Raw genomic sequence first — 13,371 nt, 5'->3', positions numbered from 1 at the left:
GTATATACTATATATATAGTATATACACTGTATATACTATATATAGTATATACAGTGTATATACTATATATATAGTATATACAGTGTATATACTATATATATAGTATATATACTGTATATACTATATATATAGTATATATACTGTATATATACTATATAGTCTATATATAGTATACTATATATACTATATATAGACTATATATATAGTATATATAGTCCCAGATATTTCTTTATAGTAATGTGAGAATGGACTAGTACACTCCCTCATCCTGAGGACATTTGGCAAAGCCTGGAGACATAATTTTATGTTTACTATTGAGCAAAGGGTGCTACTGACATCTGATGCGTAGGCCAGGGATGCTGCTAAACATCTTACAATGTGCAGGACAGCCCCCACAGTAAATAACTATCTGGTCCAAAGTGTTAAGCGTTAACAGCACTGCTGTTGAAAACCCTGGTTATAGGTGGAAGCTGCAGTGTCATTCATGATCTAGCCTCAGAAGTCACCTTTGGTCACTTTCATCATATACCATCAGCCATCCCTGACCCCATGTGGGTCACAACACAAGGGTGTGACTGCTGGGAAGCAGGAGCTGTCAGGCACTCTTGGAGCTAAGTCTTTGAGTGGGAGGACTACCAGTGCCTTTTTCCCCCTTTCTGCTTATCCCTATTGCCTGAATTTTCTGGAAGAAAAATATACATTTATGAAATTTTATATATATATATATATATGCACACACATGTTATATATAATACAAAATAAACATCAAGAACAATGCACTAGGGCTAGGTATGGAGGCTCACACCTGCAGTCTCAGTGCTTTGGGAGGCTGAGGTGAGAGGATTGCTTGAGTCCAGGAGTTGGCAGTCAGCCTGGGCAACATAGCAAGATCCTATCTCTAAAAAAAAATTTTTGTTTTAATTAGCTGGGCATGGTGGTGCACGCCTGTAGTTTTCTGGACTGAGCATCTTGGGGTGGGACCTACTCAGGTGGGAGCATAGCTTGGGCCCAGGAATTCAAGGCTGCAGTGAGCTATGATTGCACTACTGCGCTCCAGCCTGGGCAACAGAGGGAGACGGGGTTTCACCACGTTGGCCAGTCTGGTCTCGAACTCCTGAACTCATGATCCTCCCACCTCATCCTCCCAAAGTGCTGGGATTACAGGCATGAGCCACCGTGGCTGGCTCACAAACTTCTTAAATGAGAGGTCTGTATTACTGCCTATATGTCTCCACCTCTCAACCCCCTTTTTGTCCTCACTGAGGCTAATGGGCTGCTAAAGGCAGTGGTTTTCTGCTCTGATTTGCCACAGTGTTTCTCAAAGACTGGGCCCCACTCATTTTCAATAGGATCACCTGAAGTTCTTCTGGACTGAGCATCTAAGGGTGGGAACCTGGCAGAATTGTAGATTTTGGGGAGCTCCCCCTGTGACTCATGCCCACCGAAGTTTAGGCATCTTGGGGTGGGGAGTGGCACAGGAGGCTGAGGTGGGAGCATTGCTTGAGCCTAGGAGTTCAAGGCTGCAGTGAGTTATGATGGCGCCACTGCACTCCAGTCTGGGTGACAGAGGGGGACTATCTATTAAAAAGAGGAAGAAGAACAATGCACTAACTTCTCAGCCACGTTGCCCAGGCTGATCTTGGACTCCTGTACTCAAGCAACCCTCCCTCCTCAGCCACCAGCTGGTCCTCAAGTTCATCCTCATAGGTGAGACGCCGCTTCTTCCCATGAGCTGTATTTTGATGCCTCTTTCAAAGGCAGAACTGGATCTGATTTGCAACAGAAGTTCTCATGATGTGAAATTGTACACAATGAAAAAGAAAGAAGAGAAAATTGTCCTGAAGAAAATGACTTAAGTTTGATCTCATTTCCTTTCCCTTTTTTGCTAGTTATTTATAATTGAACTTGAAATTCATCTTGGCTTCTTTGGACTTTCCATCTGAAGGCGGGACTTGAATCTCTACTGAGTGACACAGATCAGAATGATCCATCTGACCCAGTTAATATTTAGCACAAAGAAGGAAATGATTGTGCAAAGACGGAAGGGGGATTGGAAGATCAAAGTATTTAACTCTGTCACTTCGTAGTCTACAGCATCAGATATTATCAGTGGTGTTGGATGGTTGATACAGTCAGAAATGTGCTTTCTTGAAAGATATCTCTCTTAAAAAACAAAACTAACGTGTCAAGCAGACCAAGGCCCTTATCTCCTGGTTAAATATTAGCATTTCTTGAGTCAGAAGGGTGTAGACTGGGGCTGGTGGGGCCCAGGGGATGCAGTTGTGGAGGAGACTTAAGAGGCAGGAAGACACTGCGCCCGAGGTCAGCATTAGCAGAAAACACAGGCTCTTGGGGGATGCCATTCTGGGAAGGAATCCTCAGTAGGCTTGCTGCATCCTCATCCAGTCCCCATGTTTCCCATCAGGCAGGTTCCTGTGTGCAGACTGTGGCCCGTTCTGAGTGTCTGTTCCTTTTTCTCTCTGCAAACGGCCTTTTCTAGTGTGGGCTCTACAGCCGGGTCCTTCTGGTAACAGGAGAGAGAGATGTCCCTATCCCGTGGCTCCGATCACAAGACTGCCCTTTCTGCAGGAGGAGATTGCTTTGCACTGGCTTTCAAGGCAGTTCCAGGCCCTCAGTTCCTAGAAACACAGAAGGAACTGATCTCATGCCCATTATCTGGCCCAGGTGAAACCCTGAAGCAGCCCCACTTACCGCTGCGCTGAACACTCTTCAAAGTCACACAAAGGCTCAGCTTGAATGCCATGTCATTCTTTCCCGTTAGCCTCTGGTGGGTCTAGAGCATGGCTTCAGAGAACCTTAGTGTCCTGATTTCTTCCTGTTTGAAGGCTGCCTCATGGTGGAGAGACAGAAGCAAAGCTGTCTTTACATGGAGAGGTGGCATTTAGGCATTTAGAAGCAGTAAAGGTGGATAGAGTGATAGGATGGGAGAGATGTTATAAAAGAGATATTTGCCCTTCAATGTATTAACATAATGGTAAATTTAAAAGACAGATTTTCAAAATTGCATATAAACTTATATAAAGTTTAATGACAAAAATATATATCAAGTTTACATACACAAACATATCTGGGACAAAAATGACTGGGAGGAAAAAATATCAAAATAATAGAGGTTTATTCTGAGTATTAGGATTATGAGTGATTTGTTTCTTTTCTAAGCATGTGTTGGACTTATAATATGAAAAACAAAACCCTATAAACATCATCTAAAAATTATATACAAGTTCTAGAGGAGGCAAAGGAGTCCAGGTTAAACCATATTCCAAGAGAGTTAAGTCAGAATTCTCTTCCTCTAAACACCCATTGCATCGCTAATTTCCTGTGCTCCATGAATTGACCTGATTTGCACTCCAGCAGTGCCCTGCCTCTCTCCCTCCTACATGGGGCAGCAAGTCCCCGGCAGTCTGGATGCTATTCAAGCTCTACAAGCCCACAAATAAGCATTTTCATCACACAGATGTTAGACATGACCCATTAAAAGAAGTGAGACGATGCCATTGCAATTTAACCCAGGGAAGAAGAAAGAACGCGTAAAAAGCCATATGGTTTCATAGAATAACAAAGAACATCTGTCTCCAGACTCATGGGCTGGGTACATCTCTAAGAACAAAGCCCTCTGCCAGCCTTTCTGGAACAGGATTGCTGCTTTGAGTCAGAATGAAGCCATACGAATCCCTTTTCCACTGCTGAGACAGAACCCTCTTTTCTGACTAACTCCCTCGTTTGGACAGAGATCTCTGTAAGGGTCAACTCGTTGGCTCTGGAGTGTCAGGAGGTGAAGCCACTAGGACTCTGTGAAGCTGGACTTTTCAGGACTAGCCCAGAGCCCTGGGCAGAAGTGCAACTGGCCGAGGGTTCCACAGAGACTCAAGAACAAACTTGAGAACAGGTGTGGGGCCAAGACAGTCGCTGGGCACCATTTGAAACAAGAGGCTACCTGAAAAACATGCCTTCAGCGGTTTGGCGAGGAGAAACCTGTTTGAAAGGGATGGAGTCTTGCCTTTGCCATCACCTGCTCTGGTTCTGGACGGTTTGGTGCTCACTGAGCTCTGTTCTCTTTACATCTCATGCTCACATCTCTTCCTGCTGGTCCAGGAAGCTACTTGCCTCTACAGAGGGTGTCTTCCTGTCTCTCTTTGCTTTGTAAAATCTCAGAGAGGAGATATAATGAGTCTTGGCATGGAGAACACAGTGTTTTCTGAACCGTGGCTTGGGATGCATTAGTGGGTTGAGAAATCAGTTTTGTGGGCTGAAGCCAGCATTTAAAATGCAAAGGAAGACGAAGAAACAGAATGGAATAGGAATGAATGAACTGAATTGAAAATATTGGTCTATTGCATATGGCAAGGGTGAGTATGATTTCCTAGAACTGACATGAAATCTGGTTTCAGTTTTATACACGCACATACATAGATACGTGTGGGTGGTGACTGCGTACTTGGCTGGGATATAAAATGTATTTAAGAGTCATGGCCAGACAGATTTAGAAGCCAGTGGCTTAGGTAGATGTTGTTTATACGCAACTGTGGTATAAGAATGGATATATATTTGGTATTTTTCCCCAGTTCCTGGCACAGAGCTTGGAATTTCCTGAGTGATGGGAGTGTTTTTAGTTATTTATAATTAGCCTCTTTCATCACACCTGAGTTTATGCTATGGCGGTGACTCCTGTTGGGGGTTAGTTGCCAGAGGAAACAACCATGTGATTAGAAAGGTGGAATTTTCAGCTCCAATCCCGACCTTCAAGGAACAGAGAGGAGCTGGAGATTTTTAATCACCAACAGCCAAGGATTTAATCAATTGTACCCATATAATGAGGCCTCCCAAAACCCCTGAACAATGGGGTTTGCTTCTGGGGTGGTGAACACAGAGGTGCTGGGAGGGTGGTGCACCCAGCGAGGGTCAGGAAGCTCCATGCCAGCCCCCCTCATCACTCGCCTTGTGCGTCTCTTTTATTTAGCGGTTCCTCCTTGCACCCTTTACAACAAACTGGTAAATGCAAGTAAAGCTTTTTCCTGAGTTCTGTGAGTGAATTATCAAGGCTGAAGGGGCAGGTCATGGGAACACCCAGATCCATATTCACCAGGCAGGAGCATCTGAGCCCAGGCCACTCATTTGCAGTGGTAGTGTGAGGCGGGAGCTGTCTAATGGGGCCCTCACCCTGTGGGGTCTCTGCTAACTCCCGGAAGTTGGTTCCAGAAGCAAAGGAAATGCAGCTGCCCCGCTGGCGCTGAAGCATCGATCGTGCTGTGGAAAAGCCCACACATTTGGTCTCAGAAGTGGAGTCAGAAAAGAGACAACACAGGGCCAAGAAGGAAGAACTGTGGTCCGCCATGATTTTCTCTGTCTCTTCTACACGTAGGTTGGCAATGGCTGTGGCCCAGTCAGCATCTTTCCCTCCATTTTATCTGTGCTGGTAAGCGAGTTTACTCTGCTCCTCCTGCAAGTGAGAAGCTGAGCGTCCATTTATATGCCACTTTTCCCTGCTCTACCTGCCACTAAATCTGCTCCTTCCTGGCACAGACAAGGAGCATATTACCTGTGTCATTTATTTAGAAATTAACAAAATAGGCCGGGTGCGGTGGCTCACACCTGTAATCCCAACACTTTGGGAGGCCAAGGCAGGCGGATCACCTGAGATCAGGAGTTCGAGACCAGCCTGGCCAATATGGCAAAACCCCATCTCCACTAAAAATACAAAAATTAGCTGGGCATGGTGGTGTGCACCTGTAATCCCAGCTACTCAGGAGGCTGAGGCAGGAGAATTGCTTGAACCAGGAAGGTGGAGGTTGCAGTGAGCCGAGATTATGACACTGCACTCCAGCCTGGGCAAAAAGAGCTAAATTCTGTCTAAAAAAAAAAAAAGAAAAGAAAAAGAAATTAACAAAATACTGTCATGATATTAGTGACTTCTTTCTGGGTGTGCATCTTCACACTCTAATAAGGGGGAGTGCCACCAAAACCAGGCAGAAGCTATTTTGTCTAGCCTTATATTCTTTTTTTTTTTTTTTTTTGATACGGAGTCTCGCTTTGTCACCAGGCTAGAGTGCAGTGGCGCGACCTCAGCTCACTGCAACCTCCACCTCCCTAGTTCAAGTGATTCTTCTGCCTCAGCCTCTTGAGTGGTTGGGACTACAGGCGTGCACCACCATGCCTGGCGAATTTTTGTATTTTTAGTAAAGACAGGATTTCACCATATTGGCTAGGCTGGTCTTGAACTCCTGACCTAGTGATCTGCCTGCCTTGGCCACCCAAAGTGCTGGGATTACAGGCGTGAGCCACCACGCCCAGCCCAAACCAATGTTAAAAAGCAGTGTTCACCTGTTACATTGCAAAGATGAAAAAACATACCAAGAGTGGGCATGGGTTTGGGGAAAGAAACATTTTTACACACTGCTGATGAGAATATAAATTGGAGCAGTGTTTTTGGAGAGTGTTGAGTTATTGATTGCTATGTAACAAATGAACCCCAAACTCAGTGGCCTAAAACAATATTCAACAACCATTGTATTCCTTCTTATGATTCTGTGGGTCTATTGGGCTTAGCTGGGTGGTTCTTCTGCTATGCATGTTGTTGGCTGGGACTGGAGTCATCTGGTGGCTCATCTGGGCTCGCACATCCCAGATGGGTCACATACGTGGCTATACCTGGCAGTTGGCAGTGGCTGTGGGCTGGGAGCTCAGGTTGGGCTCAAGTGAGACATCTACACATAGCCTCTGCATGTAACTTGCCTTTTTTCTGCAAAGTGGCTAGTTTTAAGAGAGTGTGTCTTTTTAAGGCACATTTTCCAAGGGGTGGGAAGCGGAAGCTGACAGACCAATTAAAAGCTACATCTGTGGGCACAGCATCGCTTCCACCATATTGCATTGCTGAAAGCAGTCACAAGGCCTACCAAAGCAGGTGGAGAAGAGCATGTTTTGACGGGGGAGGAACAAGTCCACATTGCATTGCAGAAGCATGTGTAGGATGAGAGATGTATTGTGATTGTCTTTGGAGAATTTAATATGCTGCAGAAGGTAACTGGTTAATGTTTATTAAAAATCCCTAATATCTCTATATCTTTTGTTCTGAGCAACTCTGCTCCAAAAATTTATTCTAAATACATAGTGATAGATATTTCTGAAGACTTGACTAGCAGGTGGACATTTCAATTTCCTTCTTAATAGGCTAAAATTAGAAGATATTCTCATGTCCCCAAATAGGAAATTGATTAATGGTGGTATACCCTACTATATTGTCTAAAAGTGACCCTAAAAAAATAATACATAGGGTAAATCATGTCAACACTCATTATTTTAGAGAAATAGTGTACTGGGGCATTTTTCTTGGCAGGGTGGAGCTTGACAGGGATCCCTTTACCTGTGTTTCTCAGTATGTTGACTTTGAAGTTTCCTGGGGGGTATGTGGGCAAACTCACATGGGCCAGAGAGCTTTCTCAGAGGAAATGGATCAAAACTTCAACCCTGTCATGGGTCAAATGTTTATTCTAAAATTCAATCAGGTATTCATCATCTAAGCCATGGAAATTGACTGGAACTTATATAAAGCTTATAGCTTTACCTGGCTTAAGGTCTTCTCCCTCAAGGACAAACTGTGGAGAGGTTAGCCCTGATCTGATAATTGGGAAGGTCTCTTTATTTAATGATTCCATTTTATTCTATTAATGGTCTGAGTATTATAATGGTCTGATTCCATTTTATTTTATTAATTACTCTTCTGTTTGCCCACTTAAAAATAATCAAAAATATTAAAAATAATCTGCCAATATCTCTTGAAGTCCTCAATCTCGTCCTTGAAAATCAAGCTCTTGGGAAAACTGGCTAGCCATATGTAGAAAGCTGAAACTGGATCCCTTCCTTACACCTTATACAAAATTAATTCAAGATGGATTAAAGACTTACGTGTTAGACTTAAAACCATAAAAACCCTACAAGAAAACCTAGGCAATACCATTCAGGACATAGGCATGGGCAAGGACTTCATGTCTAAAACACCAAAAGCAATGGCAACAAAAGCCAAAATTGACAAATGGGATCTAATTAAACTAAAGAGCTTCTGCACAGCAAAAGAAACTACCATCAGAGTGAACAGACAACCTACAGAATGGGAGACAATTTTTGCATTCTACTCATCTGACAAAGGGCTAATATCCAGAATCTACAAAGAACTCAAACAAATTTACAAGAAAAAAACAAACAACCCCATCAACAAGTGGGCAAAGGATATGAACAGACACTTCTCAAAAGAAGACATTTATGCAGCCAAAAGACACATGAAAAAATGCTCATCGTCACTGGCCATCAGAGAAATGCAAATCAAAACCACAATGAGATACCATCTCACACCAGTTAGAACGGCAATCATTAAAAAGTCAGGAAACAACAGATGCTGGAGAGGATGTGGAGAAATAGGAACACTTTTACACCGTTGGTGGGACTGTAAACTAGTTCAACCATTGTGGAAGTCAGTGTGGCGATTCCTCAGGGATCTAGAACTAGAAATACCATTTGACCCAGCCATCCCATTACTGGGTATATACCCAAAGGATTATAAATCATGCTGCTATAAAGACAGATGCATACGTATGTTTATTGCAGCACTGTTCACAATAGCAAAGACTTGGAACCAACCCAAATGTCCAACAATGATAGACTGGATTAAGAAATTGTGGCACATATACACCATGGAATACTATGCAGCCATAAAAAATGATGAGTTCATGTGCTTTGTAAGGACATGGATGAAGCTGGAAACCATCATTCTCAGCAAACTATCACAAGGACAAAAAACCAAACACCGCATGTTCTCACTCATAGGTGGGAATTGAACAATGAGAACACATGAACACAGGAAAGGGAACATCACACACCGGGGCCTGTTGCGGGGTGGGGGGAGGGGGGAGGGATAGCATTAGGAGATATACCTAATGTTAAATGACGCGTTAATGGGTGCAGCACACCAACATGGCACATGTATACATATGTAACAAACCTGCGTGCTGTGCACATGTACCCTAAAACTTAAAGTATAATTAAAAAAAAAAAATTTCAACCAAAAAAAGAAAAAAAAAAAAAGAATATCAAGCTCTCGTTACTCAGGATACTTTTTGTGGTTTTTAAAATATCAGTTCAAAGTTTATTTATTTATTTATTTTTAAGACAGAGTCTCACTCTGTTGCCCAGGCTGGAGTGCAGTGGCACAATCTCGGCTCACTGCAACCTCTGCCTCCGGGGTTCAACGGATTCTTCTGCCTCAGTCTCCTGAGTAGCTGAGACTATAGGCGCGTTCCACCACGCCAGGCTAATTTTTCGTTTTTTTGTTTGTTTGTTTATTAGAGATGAGGTTTCACCATGTTAGCCAGGATGGTCTTGATCTCCTGACCTCGTGATTCGCCTGACTCGGCCTCCCAAAGTGCTGGGATTACAGGCGTGAGCCACTGCACCCGGCCTCAAAATTTTAATTATAGTTTTATATTTTAATGGGTAACACATTTACATGATTCACAATTCAAAAGGTACAGCTGGATATACTGGGGGAAGTCTCTTTCTCATGCCTGTCTCCTAGCCATCCTATCCCACTCCCCAGAACCAGACAGTGGCTTCCAGAATCTTATATATCCTTTCAGAGATATTCTAAGCACAATATGAGTGAATATATATATCATTCTCCCTCTATCCTCTTTTGCAAATAGTGGCACATTATATGTATTGCTTTTCCTCGCAGACTTTTTTTCCGACTTAAAAACATATCTTGGAGCAGAGCAGCAGTGTGAGGAACTTGGGGAAAGTTCTCTCCCAGAAGGACAGCTATTAAGCTAATCAAAGTTAGCAAAATCTGATCAGCCAAAATCTCTGGAGATTGATCAAAGTGCTTACAACAAAGCTTGTATTCAGCAAACCTATGGAAACACAGTAAGAACAGGGGGAGGCTATCCATTGATCTAGGGCTCCCCCTCATCACCATAGCTTTGTGTTGCAGAGGAGCCGCTTCAAAGAATTTGAAAGCTGAGTGGCAGCTCCTATCTCCCCCAGCTCCTTGGGGTAGAAGAGATATTCCCAGTGGATTCCACAGGCGTTGAATATCGGTAGATCCATTTCCCAGAGCTCTATGCTGCAGAAATACTATACTGAATGGTGGTGGCAGCCAGGTAGTGGAGCCTGTTTTCCCACCCCTACAGAGAAAGGATCTGGGTGGGACTGGTAAAAAATGCAGTCCCCTATTCCCTCCAGCACTGTGTTGTGGGAGAACCGCTCTGGTGGGCTTGGCAGCTCCCATCTCTTCCAGCTTCTGGAGGGGAAAGAGCTATTCCAGATAGATTTGGTAGCTGGTGAATGTTGGTAAATCCTATCCTTCATTCCCCCACCCCCAGCTGTGGGTCACAGAGATATACACTGGGCTGTCATGGCACCAGTTCTCACCTCCCATACACACGCAGCTCTTTCTTGGTAAAGAGGATCCAGGTGGGGCGGCCGGGTGCCCATCTTCTTGCCTCTCCAGCTCCTGCTCCATAGTGCAAAGTTTCTGCCAAGGAACGCGTTGGAGCCAGTTTCAAGACTCATCACACACCGTCCTTGCCAAGGGGCTCTACTTTAATTGGATTAGATTGTTGAGCAATTTAAGGCCCCAGGTCATTATTGAAAACAGTAGAACAATCAACTAGCAATTAGTGGAGACTAACAATTGGGTGTGATACCAGTAGAGGCAGACTAGCCAGAAACTTAATGCGGAGATCAAAGAAAGAGACAACTAAAGGGATCTCTGCTAAACCCACAATCCTCCCTGGTGGTCAGGAGCTCTGTGTGCTTGCCCAAAGCTGAGTCCTCTGAAGAGTGAATGAAGAGGAACTTCTGAGCTACTGTTCCTTGGCTGAACACAGGGCAAACTCACAAACTACCTGAACAGTAAAAGCAGTCTCAAAGCCACATACAGATCCAGTGGTGAAAACCTTACTGGTTCAGGGGGTTAAGTACAACCTCTGACAAATCAGAGACTGACTAACAATCTGAGCTGACCCAGGGGTGACCCACAGAAAACCAGGCTTACAGATAAAATTGAGGGGGAAAACGTTTGGGCAGAGACATCAGAGGCTGCACAATGGAGGAGACTAGACTTTACTGAGCTAGTCAAGGCAAGACACTGAACAAATACACAAACAATCCCCACAGGGGGAGAAATCAGTATTTAGAGTTGCTACAATATATTAATTAAAATGTTCAATATTTGATGAAAGCTACCAGACACACAAAAACGCCAGGCACAGTGGCTCATGCCTGCAATCCTAGCACTTTGGGAAGCTGAGATGGGTGGATCACTTGAGGCCAGGAGTTGGAGACCAGCCTGGCCAACATGGCAAAACCCCATCTCTACTAAAAATACCAAAAAAAAAGAATGACCTGGGCATGGTGGTGCATGCCTGTAATCCCAGCTCCTCAGGAGGCTGAGGCAGGAGAATTGCTTGAACCCAGGAGGCAGAGGTCGCAATGAGCTGAGATCATGCCACTGCACTCCAGCCTGGGTGACAGAGCAAGACTCTGTCTTAAAAAAAAAAAAAAAAGACACACAAAGAAACAGGAAAGTGTGACCTATACATAGGAAAGAAAGCAAGTAATAGAAATTGCCCATGAAGTATGCAGACATTGGGCATAACAAAGACTTCAAAGCGATTCTTATAAACATGTTCAAAGAAATAAAGGAGACCATGGCCAAAGAACTAAAGGAGAGTATGATGATAATACCTCACCACATAGAAAATATAAAAAGATCAAAGTTATAAAATTGAATGAAATAAAAATTCTGGAGTTACAAAGCATGATAGTTGAAATGAAAAATTTACTAGAGAGGCTCAAAAATAGATTCGAGCTGGCAGAAGAAAGTATAAGCAAACCTGAAGATAGATCAATAGAGATTATGAATTGGAGAAACAAAAATAAAAAATAAACAGAGCCTCAGAGCAATGTGGGACACCATTAAGCACACCAACATATGCATACTGGATGTACCAGAAGGAAAGGAAAGAAAGAAAGGAACAGAAAATGTGTCTGAAGAAATAATGGTTGAAAACTTCCCAAATTCCTTAAAAAGAATTAACCTGTACATCCAAGAAACTCAATTAATTCTAAGTAGAGTTAAAACAGAGCCACACTCTGTTTTATATCATATCATATCAAGATATATCATAATCAAAACATTGAAAGCCAGCAATAGACAATCTTGAGAGCCTCAAGAGAAAAATGACTCATCATAGGCAAAGGAACTCAAAATTAATTGACTTAATCCCCAATATGCTGATTCTTCATCAAAAGTAATAGAGGCCGGTGATTCAAAGTGATGGGAAAAACAAAAAAATCAAACCTGTGAATCAAGACTCTTATGTCCAGCAAAACTATCTTTTAAAATTGAAGATTAAATAAAGGCATTCTTAGATAAACTATAAACTAGGAATTTGTTGCTTTGAAAAAGAAGAACAAAGTTGTAGGACACACACTTCTTTATTTCAAAGCTTACTATAAAACACCAGTAATCAAGACAGTGTAGTTGTGGCATAAGGATAGCAATATAGATCAATGGAATAGAAATGAGAGTCTAGAAATAAACCTATGTGAAATAAACCCAAATTATTGATAAGGATGCCAAGACCATCCAATGGGGAAAGAAAAGTCTTTTCAACAAATGGTGCTGGAACAACTAGATATCCACATGCAGAGGAATGAGATCAGACAATTACCTCCCACCATATACAAAAATTAACTCAAAATGGATCAAAGACATAAATGTAAAAGGTAAAACTATAAAACTCTTAAAGGAAAATAGGAGTATATTCTCCATGACCTGGAGCTAGGCAATAGTTTCTTAGATATGATACCAAAAGCACAAGCGACAAAAGAAAAAAAAAATATATATATAGGATTACATTAAAATTAAAAACTTTTGTGCTTATAGAATACCATGAAGAAAAAGACAACACATAGAATGTGAGAATATTTGTGAATCATATATTTGATATGGCACTTGTATCTATAATATATAAAGAAATTTTATGAGTCAATAATAAAAGCACAAGTAATCTCATTAAAAAGTGGACAAAGGATATAAATAAAAATTTCTCCAAAGAAGATAAACAAATGGTCAATAAGCATATTGAAAGATGCTCACCATCAGTAACCATCAGGAAAATGCAAATCAAAACCACAACAAGATACCACTTCACACCCACAAGGATGGCTATAATAAAAAAGATGGATAATAATAATTTGTGTTGGTGAATTAGTAGAATTCAGGAAGCAGAGAATTTGAAAGCCTCATACACTACTGGTGAGGAAGCCGAGAATTTGAAACCCTCAAACGATAC

General features: G+C 42.4%; 1 protein-coding gene across 6 annotated transcripts in view; it reads right to left on the bottom strand.

The window, feature by feature from the left end:
* LOC101129165 (protein FAM50B) overlaps nucleotides 1-13,371 on the bottom strand; it is a 161,510-nt gene that overhangs the window by 120,763 nt on the left and 27,376 nt on the right. Inside the window, exons 2-3 of one of the 6 annotated variants that reach the window (XR_008680848.2) lie at nucleotides 2,714-2,848; nucleotides 2,211-2,640 (exon numbers count right to left, since the gene is read on the bottom strand). The exons of 4 other annotated variants lie outside the window; for them this stretch is intronic. The gene's annotated coding sequence lies outside the window, so the exon portion shown is untranslated. Of the gene's footprint in view, nucleotides 1-2,210; nucleotides 2,641-2,713; nucleotides 2,849-13,371 lie in introns of those variants that run through there. One more of the 6 variants, XR_008680847.2, reaches the window with a different exon arrangement.

Source organism: Gorilla gorilla, chromosome 5 (assembly GCF_029281585.2).
Source record: "Gorilla gorilla gorilla isolate KB3781 chromosome 5, NHGRI_mGorGor1-v2.1_pri, whole genome shotgun sequence".
NCBI classification, from domain to species: Eukaryota; Metazoa; Chordata; class Mammalia; order Primates; family Hominidae; genus Gorilla; species Gorilla gorilla.
Note: the sequence above shows the minus strand (reverse complement) of the source record. Positions and strands in the feature narration are given on the sequence as shown.